At 44.3% G+C, this 20978-nt stretch overlaps 1 non-coding gene and 1 pseudogene across 1 annotated transcript; both read right to left on the bottom strand.

The window, feature by feature from the left end:
• Nucleotides 1-11793: 11793 nt before the first annotated feature.
• Nucleotides 11794-11868, bottom strand: Trnas-cga. The gene has a single exon. It is a non-coding gene; the product is annotated as a tRNA-Ser (tRNA).
• Nucleotides 11869-17033: 5165 nt separating this feature from the next.
• Nucleotides 17034-17151, bottom strand: LOC124723004 (annotated as a pseudogene).
• Nucleotides 17152-20978: the final 3827 nt, after the last annotated feature.

The raw sequence follows: 20978 nt of genomic DNA, 5'->3' as shown, positions 1-20978 counted from the left end.
ACTGTTGTTGTTGTTGTTGTTGTTGTGGTCTTCAGTCCAGAGACTGTTCTGATGCAGCTCTCCATGCTATTCTATCCTGTGCAAGGTTCTTCATCTCCCAGTACCTACTGGAACCTACATCCTTCTGAATCTGCTTAGTGTAATCATCTCTTGGTCTCCCTCGACGATTTTTACCCTCCACGCTGCCCTCCAATACTAAATTGGTGATCCCTTGATGCCTCAGAACATGTACTACCAACCGATCCCTTCTTCTAGTCAAATTATGCCACAAACTCCTCTTCTCCCCAATCACATTCAGGACCTCCTCATTAGTTATGTGATCTAGCCATCTAATCTTCAGCATTCTTCTGTAGCACCACATTTCGAAAGGTTCTATTCTCTTCTTGTCCAAACTACTTATCGTCCATGTTTCACTTCCATACATGGCTACACTCCATACAAATACTTTCAGAAACGACTTCCAGACACTTAAATCTATACTCGATGTTAACAAATTTCTCTTCTTCAGAAACGCTTCCCTTGCCATTGCCAGTCTACATTTTATATGCTCTCTACTTCGACCATCATTAGTTATTTTGCTTCCCAAATAGCAAAACTGCTTTACTACTTTAAGTGTCTCATTTCCTAATCTAATTCCCTCAGAATCGCCCGACTTAATTCGACTACATTCCATTATCCTCGTTTTGCTTTTGTTGATGTTCATCTTATACCCTCCTTTCAAGACACTGTCCATTCCGTTCAACTGCTCTCCCAAGTCCTTTGCTCTCTCTGACAGAATTACAATGTCATCGGAGAACTTCAAAGTTTTTATTTCTTCTCCATGGATTTTAATACCTACTCCAAACTTTTCTTTTGCTTTCTTTACTGCTTGCTCAATATACAGATTGAATAGCATCGGGTAGAGGCTACAACCCCGGCTCACTCCCTTCCCAACCACTACCTCCCTTTCATCCTCCTCCACTCTTATAACTGCCATCTGGTTTCTGTACAAATTGTAAATAGCCTTTCGTGGATTCACTGATATCATGCCAAAGGCGGAGTAGAAGGATCAGGAAGGGTAGTGTGCACAGAGATGCACTTAAGCGTTCTAGAGAGGTTTCTGACGGTGTGATCCAGTTAATCAGTCACCATAACTCATGAGAACACTACCTCAAAGGTCTTTTCTTGCTCATCTACACTCAATTTGGTCGGTAGCTGCCTACAACTAGGGACGACCGAAGATAGCGAACAGGCTGTGCCTACTTACACACAATGGAGATCCGGATATTCTGAAATAGCTGGGTAATATGGAACACCGGAGGTTCTCCTCTGTTAGGTGGTGTTGCCTCGTGGAAGTTTCGAACACCATTTCTTTGGCGCTAACGTAATGCTCCGAAGTGAGTAACTGACTATCGACCGCTTGACAGTATTGATTTCTTCGCTGTTCAAGAAAATTTGTGTTTAAGTTTTGTGAGCTTAATGCCGGTAAGTTTCCAAAAATTTATGTCATCTGTCAAGTGTGTGTCCTGGACAGTGACGTCAACTGCAAAGCACGTTCAAAGGGCATTAGTCTGTTATGCACTGACCCTCTCACCGTTTTTTAGCTGGAAACCTGTCCCATAGCTAGAGAAGCAACGGTCTACACTACTGACCATTAAAACTGCTACACCAAGAAAAAATGCAGATGATAAAGGATATTCATTGGACAAATATATTATACTAGAACTGACATGTGATTACTTTTTCACTGAATTTGAGTGCATAGATCCTGAGAAATCAGTACCCAGAACAACCATCTCTGGCCGTAATAACGGCCATGATACGCCTGGGCATTGAGTCAAACATGGCTTGGATAGCGTGTACAGGTACAGCTGCCCACGCAGCTTCAACATGATACCACAGTTCATCAAGAGTAGTGACTGGCGTATTGTGACGAGCCAGTTGCTCGACCACCGTTGACCAGACGTTTTCAATTGGTGAGAGATCTCCGAGAATGTGCTGACCAGGGCAGCAGTCGAACATTTTCTGTATCCAGAAAGGCTCGTACAGGACGTGCAACATGCGGTCGTGCATTATCCTGCTGAAATGTAGGGTTTTGCAGGGATCGAATGAAGGGTAGAGCCATGGGTCGTAACACATCTGAAATGTAACGTCCACTGTTCAAAGTGGCGTCAATGCGAACAAGAGGCGACCGAGACGTGTAACCAATGGCACCCCATACCATCACGCCGGGTGATACGCCAGTACGGTGATGACGAATAAACGATACCAATGTGCATTCACCCTGATGTCACCATCATGATGCTGTAAACAGAACCTGGATTCATCCGAAAAATGACGTTTTGAAAATCGTGCACCCAGGTTAGTCGTCGAGTACACCATCGCAGGCGCTCCTGTCTGTGATGCAGCGTCAAGGGTAACCGCAGCCACGGTCTCTTACCTGATAGTCCATGCTGCTGCAAACGTCGTCGTACTGTTCGTGTAGATGATTGTTCTCTTGCAAACGTCGCCATCTGTTGACTCAGGGATCGAGACGTGGCTGCACGATCCGTTACAGCCGTGCGGATAAGATACCTTTCATCTCGACTGCTAGTGATACGAGGCCGTTGGGATCCAGCACGGCATTCCGTTTTACCCTCCTGAACCCACCGATTCCATATTCTAGTGACAGTCATTGGATCTCGGCCAACGCGAGCAGCAATGTCGCGATACGATAAACCGCAATCGCGGTAGGCTACAATCCGAGCTTTATCAAAGTCGGAAACGTGATGGTACGCATTCCTCCTCCTTACACGAGGCATGACAACAACGTTTCACCAGGCAACGCCGGTCAACTGCTGTTTGTGTATGAGAAATCGGTTGGAAACTTTCCTTATGTCAGCACGTTGTAGGTGTCGCCACCGGCGCCAACCTTGTGTGAATGCTCTGAAAAGCTAACCATTTGCATATCACAACATCTTCTTCCTGTCGGTTAAATTTCGCGTCTGTGGCACGTCATCTTCGTGGTGTAGCAATTTTAATGGTCAGTGGTGTAGTTGACGAGACACGGAGGATAGCCAGGTGGAAAGCCGTTTGCCCAGTCTGAACTGTTACGCTAGATAAAGGCTAAAATTGTCCGTCTTTAAAATGTATTTAGATCATCTACGTCCTGCTCCTGCAGGTAGGTCTCAGTCACGCACTTGATATTTACCACCTTGCCAGTCGGAAGAATTATGTAATACATGTAGCGTAAACTTGCAGCAATGATAGCTTCGGCTCCCGTCAGAAGTCAGGCGATGTCGGGCTTGGATAGCACTTCGTTCGGTCACCGTCCAGGTCAGCCGAGTGCTGTTAGCAGGTGGGGTGGACTCAGCCCTTGTGAGGCGAATTGAGGAGCTACTTCATTGAGGAGCAGCAGCAGCTGTCAGGAAAACTGACAGCTGCCGGGAGAGCAGTGTGGTGACCACGTGACCCTCCGCATTCGCATCCGGCGACACCTCAGGGTCGGTCGGTGGTGTTGGGCCTGCACGGCCTGTTGGGACGGTGTCTGTCTGTCTGTCTTTTATACAGCGTGAAAGGCCCAATAAGTTCATTATTAAGATATCTATTTCTGTGGTACAATGGACAACGTGGATAGGAATTTATTGTGTTCCTGATGGGTATACAGGCAGTACGGTAAAATAACATCATGCAGTCGGCGAATTTAATTCACAAACGGCCAAACTTTCGTTTAATAGTCGATATACTCGGTGCTCATGCTCAGATTGTTCTATTTTGGGTGATAGTAAGGGGAAACGAACTTACTGTGGTTATTCATATCAAAGTCTATTGATCACAAGACTGTCTTATTAATTAACATTGTAAATGAAAACCTTCCTCTGGTACACAGTCCTAAAAAATAAACCAGTCTGACATTTAATACAATAAAACTGATTCTTAACTAGTAAACTCTCTTTCACAACAATGAAATGAAATGAGTAAACTTTAATTAGGTACATTAGGTACAAGAGAGGAGGGGGAGGTGGGTACATGCACGATTTATTCTTACAGTATGCAGGCACATGTGAAACTATTGAAACACCCTGCTAAACCCACAGCGCAGGACAGTTAGTTTAAATTGTGGAAAGGGGCCAAAATAAGCGGCTGTCAGTTACACTCAGACATACGACTTTATTTACTTGACCAAACAGTACAAGAGCCAAGAATTTTTTTTTTAAAAAAAGAAAACACAACATTAATTTTTGGAACTTAATAACCGGCTGAATACACCATACACTCTCATGCCTTAAGGACAAGACCACTTTAATTTAAAATCTGCTGAAAGCCAATAACTTAAGACTCAAACCAAAATCAGAAATTTAAAAGGCAGAAGCCCTTATCTTAAATCAGTTCTCTCAATTAGGCTGAAGGCCCAAACAATCTGACACCTTAAGGGCAAAACAACCTTAATTTAAAAGTCGGCTGGAAGCCATACAAATACAAACAACAAGAACAAATAAGAAAAGGCAGTACACCGAACCGCACTCAGAAGTTTGCAGGGTCGGCCTCTAATTCAAACATCAACGGTCGCTCAGGTGAGACAGGTAGTCGGCCCAACCATTCTCGATACAATGACAACCCAACCGACAGACAGTCAACTGACCCACCCACAGGAGAACTTCTGCTCCACCCGACCAGCACACAACAGGGAGTTCAATGGAACAACGTAGAAGGTGTTGGTGCCTACAACCAATTATACATTGAGCTGTCAAACTACACACAGTGCTGGACAGCGACAAAACGATGAGGAAAATACACTGCCTGAATTTACGTCAACGGCCAGCGCAGCTAAGAAGAACGTTAAGGCCTCAAGGCAGAAGATTCCACTGGTGCACTTCAATTCAAAATAACCAAGCACAGTTAAACTCCACCGGAGGGAGGCTAAAATTTGGCAACTTGAAAACACACGTTGTCGCTTGCGGGAATGTCCCACTAGCCGACAACGAAATCCAAACGACACAAACAGTCGTGACTTGCTGGTACATTAAGTCAAAATTCAACTTTCGTGTCCAGGATCGGTGAGCCACGGACCTCGTAGCAGTGGGAACAGCAGCACACACTCCGAACCGCGGACCCGGTCAAACTAAGCGCCGCGGAGATTTCCTCGCTGCTCCACGCCAACCGAGCAACTGCTCGCACTCAGCACAGCCGGAAACTATAAGCGCCACGCCAAAGATAGTACAAGAGTGCGAAAATCGATACACGCTGCTGCTGCCACTCGCGGAGACAGAGGATAACAGCATAATCGCGCTAACCGCGGGAGACTAAACACAGAATAGCAACCAAGGTTTAATCCAATGAATAACATGAGCCAGCCACTGCTCAAATATTTTCAGCTAAGTGATTAAACGTTTGGTAGATTCTAGAGAGCGCTGGGGAACACCAGATGGATCTTGATGGATGGCCAGAAACAACAATCAATGCACGCAAGGGCGCAAACATATGTCATTAACTGGCAGTACGTTTTCATAAATATGCATAAACATCGAGTAACACGGCTGAAAGCAAGGGGAAACTATGGCCGTAATTTTTCCCGAGGGCATGCAGCTTTACTGTATGGATAAAAGATGACGGCTTCCTCTTGGGTAAAATATTTCGGAGGTAATATCAGGTGTTCCCCAGGGAAGCGTCCTGGGACCTCTGCTGTTCCTGATCCATATAAATGACCTGGGTGACAATCTGAGCAGTTCTCTTAGGTTGTTCGCAGATGATGCTGCAATTTACCGTCTAGTAAGGTCATCCGAAGACCAGTATCAGTTGCAAAGCCATTTAGAAAAGATTGCTGTATGGTGTGGCAGTTGACGCTAAATAACGAAAAGTGTGAGATGATCCATATGAGTTCCAAAACAAATCCGTTGGAATTCGATTACTCGATAAATAGTACAGTTCTCAAAGCTATCAATTCAACAAAGTATCTGGGTGTAAAAATTACGAACAACTTCAGTTGGAAAGACCACATAGATAATATTGTGGGGAAGGCGAGCCAAAGGTTGCGATTCACTGGCAGGACACTTAGAAGATGCAACAAGTCCACTAAAGAGACAGCTTACACTACACTCGTTCGTCGTCTGTTAGAATATTGCTGCGCGGTGTGGGATCCTTACCAGGTGGGATTGACGGAGGACATCGAAAGGGTGCAAAAAAGGGCAGCTCGTTTTGTACTATCACGTAATAGGGGAGAGAGTGTGGCAGATATGATACGCGAGTTGGAAGTCATTAAAGCAAAGACGTTTTTCGTCGCGGCGAGATCTATTTACGAAATTTCAGTCATCAACTTTCTCTTGCGAATGCGAAAATATTTTATTGAGCCCAGCCTACATAGGTAGGAATGATCATCAAAATAAAATAAGAGAAATCAGAGCTCGAACAGAAAGATTTAAGTGTTCGTTTTTCCCACGCGCTGTTAGGGAGTGGCATGGTAGAGAGATAGTATGATTGTGGTTCGATGAACCATCTGCCAAGCACTTAAATGTATATTGAAGAGTAATCATGTAGATGTAGATGTATAGATGTAGGTAAAATAGTCCCCCATTCGGGTCTATATGCCAATTAGCTCTGCAATTGATGAAATGTATGATGAGAAAAAATAAATTATTCAAGTAGTGAAAGGAAACGAAAATTTAATAGTCATGGGTGACTGGAATTCGAGAGTAGGAAAAGGGAGAGAAGGAAACATAGTAGGTGAATACGGATTGGGGCTAAGAAATGAAAGAGGAAGCCGTCTGGTAGAATTTTTCACAGAGCATAACTTAATCAAAGCTAACACTTGGTTCAAGAATCATAAAAGAAGGTTGTATACCTGGAAGAATCCTGGAGATACTAGAAGGTATCAGATAGATTATATAATGGTAAGACGGAGATTTAGGAACCAGGTTTTAAATTGTAAGACATTTCCAGGGGCAGATGTGGACTCTGACCACAATCTATTGGTTATTAACGGTAGATTAAAACTGAAGAAACTGCAAAAAGGTGGGAATTTAAGGAGATGGGACCTGGATAAACTAACTAAACCAGAGGTTGTACAGAGTTTCAAAGAGAGCATAAGGGGACAATTGACAGGAATAGGGGAAAGAAATACAATAGAAGAAGAATGGGTAGCTTTGAGGAATGAAGTAGTGAAGGCAGCAGCGGATCAAGAAGGTAAAAAGACGAGGGCTAGTAGAAACAGAAGAAATATTGAATTTAATTGATGAAAGGAGAAAATATAAAAATGCAGTAAATGAAGGAGGCAAAAAAAAAAAATACAAACGTCTCAAAAATAAGATCGACAAGAAGTGCAAAATGGCTAAGCAGGCATGGCTAGAGGACAAAGATAGATACTGCCTACAGGAAAACGAAAGAGACCTTTGGAGAAAAGAGGACCACTAGTACGAATATCAAGAGCTCAGATGGAAACCCAGTTCTAAGCAAAGAAGGGAAAGCAGAAAGGTGGAAGGAGTATATAGAGGGTCTACACAAGGGCGATGTACTTGAGGACAATGTTATAGAAATGGAAGAGGATGTAGATGAAGATGAAATGGGAGATATGATACTGCGTGAAGAGTATGATAGAGCACTGAAAGACCTGAGTCGAAACAAGGCCCCGAAGTAGACAACATTCCATTACAACTACTGATAGCCTTGGGAGAGCCAGTCCCGACAAAACTCTACCATCTGGTGAGCAAGATGTATGAGACAGGCGAAATACCCTCAGACTTCAAGAAGAATATAATAATTCCAATCCCAAAGAAAGCGGGCGTTGACAGATGTGAAAATTACCGAACTATCAGTTTAATAAGTCACGGCTGCAAAATACCAACGCGAGTTCTTCACAGACGAATGGAAAAACTGGTACAAGCCGACCGCGGGGAAGATCAGTTTGGTTTCCGTAGAAATACGGGAAGACGTGAGGCAATACTGACCCTACGACTTATTTTAGAAGCTAGATTAAGAAAAGGCAAACCTACGTTTCTAGCATTTGCAGACTTAGAGAAAGCTTTTGACAATGTTGACTGGAATACTCTCTTTCAAATTCTGAAGGTGGCAGGAGTAAAATACAGGGAGCGAATGGTTATTTACAATTTGTATAGAAACCAGATGGCAGCTATAAGAGTTGAGAGACATGAAAGGAAAGCAGTGGTTGGGAAGGGAGTGAGACAGTGTTATAGCCTCTCCCCGATGTCGTTCAATCTTTATATTGAGCAAGCAGTAAAGGAAACAAAAGAAAAATTCGGAGTAGGTATTAAAATCCACGGAGAAGAAATAAAAACGTTGAGGTTCGCCGATGACATTGTAATTCTGTCAGAGACAGCAAAAGACTTGCAAGAACAGTTGAATGGAATGGACAGTGTCTTGAAAGGAGGATATAAGATGAACATCAACAAAAGCAAAACGAGGATAATGGAATGTAGTCGAATTAAGTCGGGTGATGCTGATGGAATTAGATTAGGAAATGAGACACTTAAAGTAGTAAAGGAGTTTTGCTATTTGGGGAGCAAAATAACTGATGATGGTCGAAGTAGAAAGGATATAAAATGTAGACTGGCAATGACAAGGAAAACGTTTCTGAAGAAGAGAAATTTGTTAACATCGAGTATAGGAAGTAGTTTCTGAAAGTATTTGTATGGAGTGTAGCCATGTATGGAAGTGAAACATGGACGATAAATAGTTTGGACAAGAAGAGATTAGAAGCTTTCGAAATGTGGTGCTACAGAATAATGCTGAAGATTAGATGGGTATATCACATACCTAATGAGGAGGTCCTGAATGTGATTGGGGAGAAGAGGAGTTTGTGGCATAACTTGACTAGAAGAAGGGATCGGCTGGTAGGACATGTTCTGAGGCATCAAGGGATCACCAATTTAGTATTGGAGGGCAGCGTGGAGTGTAAAAATCGTAGAGGGAGACCAAGAGATGAATACACCAAGCAGATTCAGAAGGATGTAGGCTGCAGTACCTACTGGGAGATGAAGAAACTTGCACAGGATAGGGTATCATGGAGAGCTGCATCAAATCAGTCTTAGGACTGAAGACCACAACAACTACAACATTGAGTAATATAAGAACGAGCTCAAGAAGCAGTTTTGGTAGCATTCCACTAGCGTACATACTCATAACACGTCACTGGCCAGTGATCGAACATCAGTCAGTTTTCTTAAGTTCAGAAAATACAAAGTAATTCACAACAATAAATGCGTGCGGATATTCGTTGAACTTAGAGGAAAGTGATGTATACATTAAACAGGATCATGAGAAGGTAGCTTTAAACTAATGGGCAGGCAGTGGGCTTATGATCAAAAATCCACCAGATTTCATAAATTCAGAAACCGGAAACTAATGAAGAATTCATGAAAGCTCGTGCATGCAAGTGTTCATTGAGCTCAGGAGGAAAATATTAGACATGATAACGAGAAGAGAGGTTGATTGAGGGAAGAGAGATTGATTGAGGGGTAGAGGAGGAGGAGGGGTGGGGAGGACTATGGGCGAACCCTGCATCTGCATTCAGTGACGCAGGACATCGGCTGTCTGTGATTTTCCAGTGTCTCTGGTCCTGCCTCAATCGGCTTAAAGGTTCGGGAGGCGCTACAGGCCTATGACTATACAAAGACCTCCGAATACGTTGAGTTGATGTTTCAACTCAACATATATCTTCCCAACTGGCACGTTCACACACGTACAACGAAAAGGTAAAGAGGAAAATGAATCACATAAAAGAAAAAAAATAACAACGAATAAACACACTACACACTCTTTACCAGAGGTTATACGATTGCTGTTACAGCGAAACGACGGCAATGAGGAAAAAGTTGCTAACAAACTAGTCGCCGTCAACAAATTTAGGCACAAGTTGTTCTCAACTTCCATGAAAGTAAGGCGACACAAAATTTATGAAATTATTGCTGATTGTATTGACGGTTTTAAAGTTAATTTGCCGTTAATTTAACAAAAAGAAGGTTGAAGTAGACTGATTACCACCAGCCACGAATAGACACGAAGAAATTCGAACAATGGAACAACAGCTGAGGACACTTCGAAGAGACGTGAAAAGGTTTGGATCTACTTCTGTGTACAACACAGTTTTGATAAAATATTTGATTATTCCGGTAAAGGCCTAGGATGTATACTTAGAACTTATCAAAATGTATCTGATTCACGTTGTAATAGAGTATCAGGGACGATTCTATAGTGAATGAACAGGGACGATTCTATAGTGAATGAAAGCACACGGCATTGCAAAGTATCGCACCCGTTTCACAGTAGCACTGACCCAATTCCACGTTCCAGTACATGAAGACTCAACGACCTGCACTTCCTCTGTGCAACAGCAAAATGACGCGGAACGTAACATATACAAGACGCCACGCCGGTGCTGACCATTCGACACCTGCTGGGAGTGGTAGTCGCTGTTGCGCGGGATACTTGGCGTGTAGCCACATGTGACGTCCACTACTCCGTTTCGTCATCGACTGGGCGTCACATCTTCACCTTCCTCCCTTTTTCTCTACAGGCAAACTGCATGTCAGTTTCACTCTTTGTCTATCTGTCTGCCCTCCCCCCCCCCTCACTCTCTCTCTCTCTCTCTCTCTCTCTCTCTCTTCTTCCCTTCCTCCTTTTTTCTGCTTTCGCTGGTAGACCCTCTCCTCTGGGACGTAGGGCGAGTGTGAGAAGCCCTACACGTGTGCCGAGGCTTCCCACGCGTGGAGGCCGGAAGTGTGCGTTTCATTCGGATTCTGGCGCTCTGGACACGGTGCGGTACGATACGATACGACAAAGCGCTACTTCTCTTACCGCACGCGGGCGCCAGATCGCCTTCAACGTCCCAGGGCTGGATCGCGTGGCAGCGCTGGCGAAACTCAACCACCTGCTGCTCACCTCTCGAAACCTTCCAGCTGCAAGAAGGAACCTCCCAAGCCGGCCGCTGTGGACGAGAGACTCTAGGCGCTTCAGTTCGGAACCGCGCTGCTGCTACGGTCGCAGGTTCGAATCCTGCCTCGGGCGTGGATGTGTGTGATGTCCTTAGGTTAGTTAGTTTTAACTAGTTCCAAGTTCTAGGGGACTGATGACCTCAGATGTTAAGTACCATAGTGCTCAGAGCCATTTGAACCATTTTGAACCTCCAAAACAAACAAACTTCGCTGTAATTGAAAGAAAAACAGCCCTCGGTCACTATTTTTAACGAATTAACCGGGTTTCAACCCTGCTAGGAGGGTCTTCCTCAGAATTGAAATCAAAGAATGGTCTATATTCTATAACATGGTCACAGAGTTATGTCTTAAAACGTACGATAGAGTATAAGTACGGAATTATTTAACACATCTATAGAAGAAATTTACCAGAATATTCACAAGTCAAGAAATCAGGAAGAAGTGTTATAATATAGATTAATTACTATTGGGAAACGAGTGAAGTTATGTTTGAATATAATCGTTCAAGAAATCGGAAAATTGGCATCTAACTTCAAATAATAAAGCTGGATTTATAATTTTATGTCATGTTATCTTCATTGATTATTTCATCATATTAGGTGTTGTAGAACAGACCTTCAGGAATTTACGAAGGGTTCCTTAAGTCAATTCAAGTAAAAACGTTCAAACAATTGCTTGTCCAAAAATGCTTCACTTATGAGATACCCGCCCAATTTGGCTTTAAAACATCTCTGTTTATCGAGATGAAACTGGTACAATGTTATTTCATCGAAATTGTTGGTTTACTAAAGACAAAGCTAATTACTAAAGACTGATGCTAGCAACCTTAGCGTCACAAGCAGTCTGTCTTTAACACTAATGGATTTGAAACTTCCTGGCAGATTAAAACTGTGTGCCCGACCGAGACTCGAACTCGGGACCATTGCCTTTCGCGGGCAACTGCTCTACCAACTGAGCTACCGAAGCACGACTCACGCCCGGTCTCACAGCTTTACTTCTGCCAGTATCTCGTCTCCTACCTTTCAAACTTTACAGAAGCTCTCCTGCGAACCTTGCAGAACTAGCACTCCTGAAAGAAAGGATACTGTGGAGACATGGCTTAGCCACAGCCTTGGGGATGTTTCCCGAATGAGATTTTCACTCTGCAGCGGAGTGCGCGCTGATTTGAAACTTCCTGGCAGATTAAAACTGTGTGCTAGACCGAGACTCGAACTCGGGACCTTGCCTTTCGCGGGCAAGTGCTCTACCAACTGAACTACCGAAGCACGACTCACGCCCGCTCTCACAGTTTTACTTCTGCCAGTATCTCGTCTCCTACCTTCCAAACTTTATCCATAATAGTATCTACATTGGAAATTCTGTATCCAATTATAAGAAGTTTTTCTTCCAAGTTCATCGTTGTCATTCCCGTAAAAGCTTTACAGTGAGATTCTTGCTGCTCCAAATCCCGCCGCCCTATCCGCTCTCTTATCCACCACTAACACGATCGTTTACTTTTTTTTTTTTCTTTTTCGTCTGAAATACACTGGGTGGCAAAGATGAAGGGATAACGATATGCACATATACAGATTGCGGTAGTATCGCGTACATAAGGTATAAAAGGGCAGTGCATTGGCGATGCTGTCATATGTACTCAGGTAATTCATGTGAAAAGGTATCCGATGTGATTATGGCCGCTCGTCGGCAATTAACAGACTCTGAACTCGGATGGTAGTTGGAGCTAGAATCGTGGGACATTCCGTTTCGTAAATCGTTAGGGAATTCCATATTCCAGATCCACAGCGTCAAGAGTGTGCCGTGAATATGAAATATCAGGCATGACATCTCACCACGGACGACGTGGTGGCCGACGGCCTTCACTTAACGACCGAGAGCAGCGGCGTTTGCATAGAGTTGTCAGTGCTAACAGACAAGCAGCACTGCAGGAATCACGAACGTATTCGTTAGGACAGTGCGGCGATACTTAGCGTTAATGGGCTGTGGCAGCAGGCGACCGACGCGACAGCCTTTACCAACAGCACGACATTCTCCTTGGCTCGTGACCACTTCAGTTCGACCCTAGACGACTGGAAGATCGCAGCGTGATCAGACGAATCGCGACTTCAGTTGGGAAGAGCTGACGGTTGGGTTTGAGTGTGTCGCAGACCCCACGAAGCCATGAACCCAAGTTGTATAAACAGCACTGTGCAGGTTAATGGTGGCTCCATAATGGTGGCTGTGTTTGTATGGAACGGTCTGGGTCCTCTGGTTCAACTGAACCGAACGTTGGCTGCAAATGGTTATGTTCAGCTACTTGGAGACCATTCGCAGCCATTCATGAACTTCACGTTGAATTGCCCTCTCTGTTTATTCATTGGATGGCCACTGAATTGCTATTTATTTATTTAATGCGATAATAATAATTATTAAAAGGTGGCAATTTTATTTACGCACTGTTTTTACTCTTTCGATTGTTGCGAGTCAGCGATAGTGCAATGCTGCTCGCTTTGGAGAATACACGTTTTATAGAAAATATTTGGTGCAGGAAACACTTTTGCGACCACAGTTGCGATTTAGACGGTATTCGCGTAATTGTACTGATTAAAAGTTATCGTTTCCGAAAGACGCAGGTTCGATTAAAGCTGTGTGCACTTTTTGCGCGTATAATGAAAATATTCATAACACGTCGCGTAACAAAAAGAAACATGCGAATACAACCGTGATCAAACGAAGAAAATACAATGTTAATACAAATGATTGAAGCGATTTCACAGCTCTACAATAACTTTATTATTTGAGATATTGTCACAATGCTTTGCACACACATACAAAAACTCAAAAAGTTTTTTTAGGCATTCACAAATGTTCGATATGTGCCCCTTTAGTGATTCGGCAGACATCAAGCCGATAATCAAGTTCCTCCCACACTCGGCGCAGCATGTCCCCATCAATGAGTTCGAAAGCATCGTTGATGCGAGCTCGCAGTTCTGGCACGTTTCTTGGTAGATGAGGTTTAAACACTGAATCTTTCACATAACCCCACAGAAACAAATCGCATGGGGTTAAGTCGGGAGAGCGTGGAGGCCATGACATGAATTGCTGATCATGATCTCCACCACGACCGATCCATCGGTTTTCCAATCTCCTGTTTAAGAAATGCCGAACATCATGATGGATGTGCGGTGGAGCACCATCCTGTTGAAAGATGAAGTCGGCGCTGTCGGTCTCCAGTTGTGGCATGAGCCAATTTTCCAGCATGTCCAGATACACGTGTCCTGTAACGTTTTTTTCGCAGAAGAAAAAGGGGCCGTAAACTTTAAACCGTGAGATTGCACGAAACACGTTAACTTTTGGTGAATTGCGAATTTGCTGCACGAATGCGTGAGGATTCTCTACCGCCCAGATTCGCACATTGTGTCTGTTCACTTCACCATTAAGAAAAAATGTTGCTTCATCGCTGAAAACAAGTTTCGCACTGAACGCATCCTCTTCCATGAGCTGTTGCAACCGCACCGAAAATTCAAAGCGTTTGACTTTGTCATCGGGTGTCAGGGCTAGTAGCAATTGTAAACGGTAAGGCTTCTGCTTTAGCCTTTTCCGTAAGATTTTACAAACCGTCGGCTGTGGTACGTTTAGCTCCCTGCTTGCTTTATTCGTCGACTTCCGCGGGCTACGCGTGAAACTTGCCCGCACGCGTTCAACCGTTTCTTCGCTCACTTCAGGCCGACCCGTTGATTTCCCCTTACAGAGTCATCCAGAAGCTTTAAACTGCCCATACTATCGCCGAATGGAGTTAGCAGTTGGTGGATCTTTGTTGAACTTCGTCCTGAAGTGTCGTTGCACTGTTATGACTGACTGATGTGAGTGCATTTCAAGCACGACATACGCTTTCTCGGCTCCTGTCGCCATTTTGTCTCACTGCGCTCTCGAGTGCTCTGGTGGCAGAAACGTGAAGTGCGGCTTCAGCCGAACAAAACTTTATGAGTTTTTCTACGTATCTGTAGCGTGTCGTGACCATATGTCAATGAATGGAGCTACAGTGAATTTATGAAATCGCTTCAATCATTTGTAATAGCCCTGTATATGATAACATAAATGTTCTTCGCTGTTATTCAGGACAGGCTCAGATTAGACCTTGCAATTTTTAGTTATAGGAAATCACAAGACGTTACACTTTAGAGATATTTGTTTTGAATAAGTTGTACTTACCTTCTCTCTCTCTCTCTCTCCTTTTTACAGCCTTTATACCTTCACATCGATTAAGGAACTTTGCCTTCTCTACCGACCAGTACGAGAACAAAATTCAGACTCAACAAAATGTCTTACATCGAATTATTACATGCTTAAGCCTTAACAATCATATATAGTTTCGTAGTACAAACAACGCTAGTTTATTCCGTGCACTAGAAAGTCTTTGATACACTGAGTACAAAAATGAAATTAATAAAATTATAATTACATTTTTAATATCATGAATACTTGTTTAAATCATGAAAATAAGGTTTGACATCGTCGTAATATTAATTTTCATCGTTGTAGCACTACAACGTTGCCGTACAACAATGGAATTTTTATGGATGACAAGGAATCATGTTACGGGGACACAGTTGTTCGCGACTGGTTTGAAGAACATTCAGGATATTTACAGCGAATAAACTGGCCACCGAGGTCGCCCGATGTAAATCCCATCGAAAATTTATTGGACACAATCGAGCGGTCAGTTCGTGCACAGAATCCTGGACAAGCAACCATTTCACAGTTAGGGGCAGCTGTAGAGGCAGCGTGGCTCAGCACTTCTGCAGTGGACTCCCAGCGACTTTTTGAGTCCATTTCTTGTCGAGTTGCTCCACTACGGCGGGCGAGAGTAAGTCCGACAAGATGTTAGGAGGTATCCCACGACTTTTGTCACTCCACTGTATGTCCAATTACGGATTTCACACTGTATTTCACTATTTTTGTTCAACCGTGTATGTAAACGTATCACACGGAACTGAAATCACCTGTATATGGAATCTCTTCATTTCCATGTTTGCCATCACAGAGAAGTTTATGACGTGGGGCGAAGGCAGTGTTAGATGCTGAAACACTCCGTCTTTAGGCCAGGAGTGGCGTACCGGGACCAACCGACCGCCGTGTCATCCTCATGGAGGATGCGGATAGGAGGGGCGTGGGGTCAGCACACTGCTAACCCATTCGTTATGATGGTATTCTTGACCGAAGCCGCTACTATTCGGTCGAGTAGTGTAGTGTAACGACGTAAGTTTTTTATAAATGATTTTCTTTTGACATATGACCATGTGTAGACTTCGTCACCTACGTCAGTTACAACACACTTCAAAATTATTTATATTCTTTTTAAATTGTCTCAGAATGGTTCTTGAACGAAACTATAATTAAAACATCATCATTTGAGTCGTATGCGCAGAATTAAGTCACTCAGTCCAATTGGTTTGTGAAAACTTTTTTTAATTTAGATGTCGTTTGTTTCTCCTCAGAAATTATATTGATGCACGTTATCTGATTTAATAAATATTAGAACCACATTGAATAAACTTTCGAGATTCAAACTCGCGATGAACGTTGTCAAAAATTAATAATCTTGTCAAATATATTATTAATTCATTCACATAATTCCTTATAAATAAATTCTCGGAACACGTATTTGAACTTTAGCAGTATCCACCAGTTTATTATCTTCCTACATATAGACGTGAACCTGAGCCTTGACAAGATAGGACTAACTATTTACAACATGATTAAACTTTCTATGACATCATTGTTGTACAAAATTAGAAAATTTTCGGGTTTTAGAAGCACGACGCAACAACTCGGTTTCAGGATCTTCTGTTGCTCTTTGGCTGTCGACACGCGACGTATAGTGGCCAGCAATTTTCTCTCTGGCCCCGGCAGTGAAGATACTGTCTCCGTTCGTTGCGCCGCCCTCTCCGTACATGAAACATAAAAAATGAAATACAAACTTTAGACAATTCACAACTATTACAAATATGACAAAAACACATAGAAAAAACACTAAATTAACTTGTATTCACCTGCAAACTGGGCTGACACTGGTGGATGGGTGACGCTTCAATTTCGCGTCCCACTACAGTAGCTACACAATTGGCATCACGAGGCTGAGTGCAGTCGGAAAAATGGCAACAGCACGTGGCGGCCAGAATGGTCACCCATCCAAGTGCTGACAACGCCCGACAGCGCTTAACTTCGGCGATCTCACGGGAACCGGTATATCCACTGCGGCAAGGCCGTTGCTCAGAAGCTCAAACAGCACAGGTAAAGTTTAGAGTGAGTGGGGCCATTACCCTGCATATGGATGTGGACACAGCTTTGCTCGATAAGACGCAGAGGAGAAGAAGTCAGACGTGGCGTTATTGCACGAAGCGTTGTAGGAGAGCTGAGACACGGAACGCGAGGACGCACGCAACTGCCCCACGCCGCAGCCTTTAAGTACCCGCCTGGCTGTGCTCGCACAGTGGTGCCGCGGCTTAGCATGTGCGGCACGGCCGCGGCGCGCACGTCGGCAGGCGATAGCCCGCCGTCCTGTCCATTATGCTTATCTGCCGCTCCCAAACCGGGCCGACGCCGCCGACGCCGACGCCGACGCCGACGACGGGTGGCGCTGCCAACTGCGGCCACACGCGCTGGAATGCGCCACACTTTGGAAAGCCCGCATCTCGCCGCGATCCGGACGTCTCCGCCCAAAGCCTTTCCCTGGAACGCCTCCAGCATTCTGCTGTCTCTCTCTCTGTCTCTCTGTGGCAGTCGGTGCTGCGATGTAGATACCGCCACTGCGCTTACACAACAGCGGAAAACGGAAAATCGACGCTCCGAAGCAATAGCCGCGCGCGACAGAGGTTGAATTCACGTACGGTACAGGGTTCAGTAATACAATAACAGCGGAGGCTGGAGAATATACCTGCAGATGTTGAGCTGACGGCCCAGATGACATAACGGGCTTTCATCACTGACGTTCAGCGGGCCTTACTCATGCAGCAATGCTGACTGCTGTTCGTCGCCGATGAAGGATGGAATTTTTACCCCATTACCGCAACTGGGCACCCACCGAGCGGTAACAGTTGGCATTTTCAGATGACAGATGGCCGTTGACATGTATGGCGTGAAACGTCTAAATGCAAACACCTTGTGACAATTGTCTGTAGGGTTCAGGAGAGATGACTTAGCGTTATGGTGTGGGAAATGTTTTCGCGTCATTCCCTGAGTGATCTCGTCATTATAGATAAACAAAAGTATGCGTCTATCCTTGGGGACAATGTCTATCCCTACAACCAACGTGTTTTTCCTCGGCGCGATGGTATCTACCACCTGGAGAGTGCAACGTCCCACACAGCTCGTAGTGCATATACATGATTCGAGGACCATCAGGACGAATTAACCGCACCTCCTTGGCCTCCAAATTCCCGGATTTAAACTGAATCGAGAATCTGTGTGACTACTGTGGTGTCACCGCCAGACACCACACTTGCTAGGTGGTAGCCTTTAAATCGGCCGCGGTCCGTTAGTATACGTCGGACCCGCGTGTCGCCACTATTAGTGATTGCAGACCGAGCGCCGCCACACGGCAGGTCCAGAGAGTCTTCCTAGCACTCGCCCCAGTTGTACAGCCGACTTTGCTAGCGATGGCTCACTGACAAATTACGCTCTCATTTGCCGAGACGATAGTTAGCATAGCCTTCAGCTACGTCATTTGCTACGACCCGGCAAGGCGCCATTACCAGTTACTATTGATGCTGTAAAACATGTACCGTCAAGAGCGATGTTCACCAATTATGGATTAAAGTTAAGTATTCCAGAAGATACGTACGTTTTTTGCTAGTCTCAATTACCTTGTCCTGTTCCAGACCTCACGCCAGCCTGCGTGAGCTTAAACGCGTACCTTTCGGCTTCCTGTCATAGTGGGTTGGCTGTCTTGCCAACCCACAACAACTACCCCGACCGGGCTCTTTGCGCAATGGATCCTTAACCGATAAACCTAGCCCAGCTGACTGACCACGACACTGCAGTCAGCATAGCTCCATATCCCTGTCGCTACCTTGCTTAAACTTACTGGCTCTCTTCCTACATGTCTAGCAGCGGCCTGCGGTGCAAAAGGTGACTGTTCAGGCTTTTAACAGACGCTCACATTAATTTGACTGTACGGTGTATGTTAGTGAGCAGCTGAATGAGAGGCAACTGTCGTGTTGGGGGGCTTCTTTGCAACGGTGAATGCAGTAGCTAGTGTTCTCACCTGACCAGAATGTCGCCGTCATGGCAGTCGACTTTATAACGGGCATATGTCAGGAACCTTTGATGGCGACCTGGCCTGGTTGTGTGTGCCCGAGGGTCGTGACACCACCTCCCACGTCGTTCGGTCACTGGGCAATCCACGCACCACCGCTGCCACTATCATCGTCTTCCAGCGGCAACAACGTGCCGTTGCAGCGGGTAAGAGAAATCAGACGTGCAGCAGGGTAGTCATTCACTCTTCAAGTCCTCCTCAGGTCTGGCTGCCGCCACACCTGCTCCCTACCAGCCGCCGTACGGTGCGTACAAGAGGGTACATTTAACCACTACTGTTGAAACGTCCCCTTAGAAAAATTTATGAATTACTGTGCTGATAAACCTCTTACATTGCTTTTCAAACAGCTCAGCAAAACTGAACGTACTCAAACATTCACTAAAGTGACACACAATATTTTTTTAGCGCAACGCAATCTGACTTTCAGTAATCGCTACAAAGAATGGCCCTGACTAACATAACCTACACCTTTCACAAAATCACTTACCTCACAAAAATCTTTGTTACTCGAACTACTGCAATTCAGCTAGAGCCACTACTGCCAGCTAAATAAAAGATTCAAACTACTGAAGGCACTAACTACTGATAGGCATAGTTATCAAATGAAAGATTTTGATAGAGAACAAACAATGTATTTACCTTAATAGTGTTGAAAAATGATAATATACATAGCAGTTCATGACATGCAGCTTTACAAATTTCAAAACTCCGCCATTTCTCTTCCCACATCCACCACTGCTGGCGGTTCACCTCCAACTGCGCAACGCTACGCGCTGTTCACATCCAGCTGCCGCTGCCCAACACTACAATGGCCAACAACAATGCAAAACAGCCACAGACTGCACACAGCATAGCCATTGATTTTCATACAGAGCGCTACGTGACGTTACCAATATAAAAACCTAAACAGCCTACTTACATAGCCCCATGCTCCCCACAAAAAATTTTACGAATTGTTTTGGGCAGTGGCCAACACAGATTTGAAAAAAATTTTCATAATTATAATAACAAAGAAATCGAATGCACACACTTATCGATACAATGTTGGTCAAAAGATAAAATTTTCTCACAGTCCATAAAGACAGTCCTGATCATTCATCACAGTAAAATTGCAGTGTTTTTCACAAAGTTTGAGCAGTAAAAGAAAATGCACACAGAAGTAGTGGAGTTCCATGCTGTCTTGAAGAAGTAGTGTTGTCCTTCTAACGGAAAGACAGTGCTGACTCTTGACATCCAGACAGGTAATGGGCCACAACAGAGCAAACCCACAGCAGAGTCAGTCGAAGTTTTGAAGAATATTGGTAGGTAGGTCACCACAGAGCAGACCCACTGTAGTCCTGGTAGAGAGTATGATACTGGTGGGCCACCAGAGGTGCAGACCCACTGCAGTCCTTGTAGAAATAATGGTATTGGTGGGTCATCAAAGGTGCAGAGCCACTGTAGTCCTTGTAGAGACGGCCAGCAGCCATCTGTTGCGACTGTGCAGGTGCACAATCACCATCGAAGAGTCTTGCAGACAATATAGCAAGTCCATAACCACCACTTGTGCACTCACAATTTTTTTTTAAATGTCCTTAGAACCAGCAATGCTGTTATACAGCCCTTGCTCAATTATTAACACACGTGCAAGCACTATCAGTCCCTACTTCTCACATATTGTCCATATACTATGACCAACAGAAACGTGTGCAGTGAAATGTAACTTACAAGTTACTTAATTTGATGAACTGGTGTCAATTACAATTTTATAACATAATAATACAATAACAAAGATAAAAAACACA

Source organism: Schistocerca piceifrons, chromosome 1 (assembly GCF_021461385.2).
Source record: "Schistocerca piceifrons isolate TAMUIC-IGC-003096 chromosome 1, iqSchPice1.1, whole genome shotgun sequence".
NCBI classification, from domain to species: domain Eukaryota; kingdom Metazoa; phylum Arthropoda; class Insecta; order Orthoptera; family Acrididae; genus Schistocerca; species Schistocerca piceifrons.
Note: the sequence above shows the minus strand (reverse complement) of the source record. Positions and strands in the feature narration are given on the sequence as shown.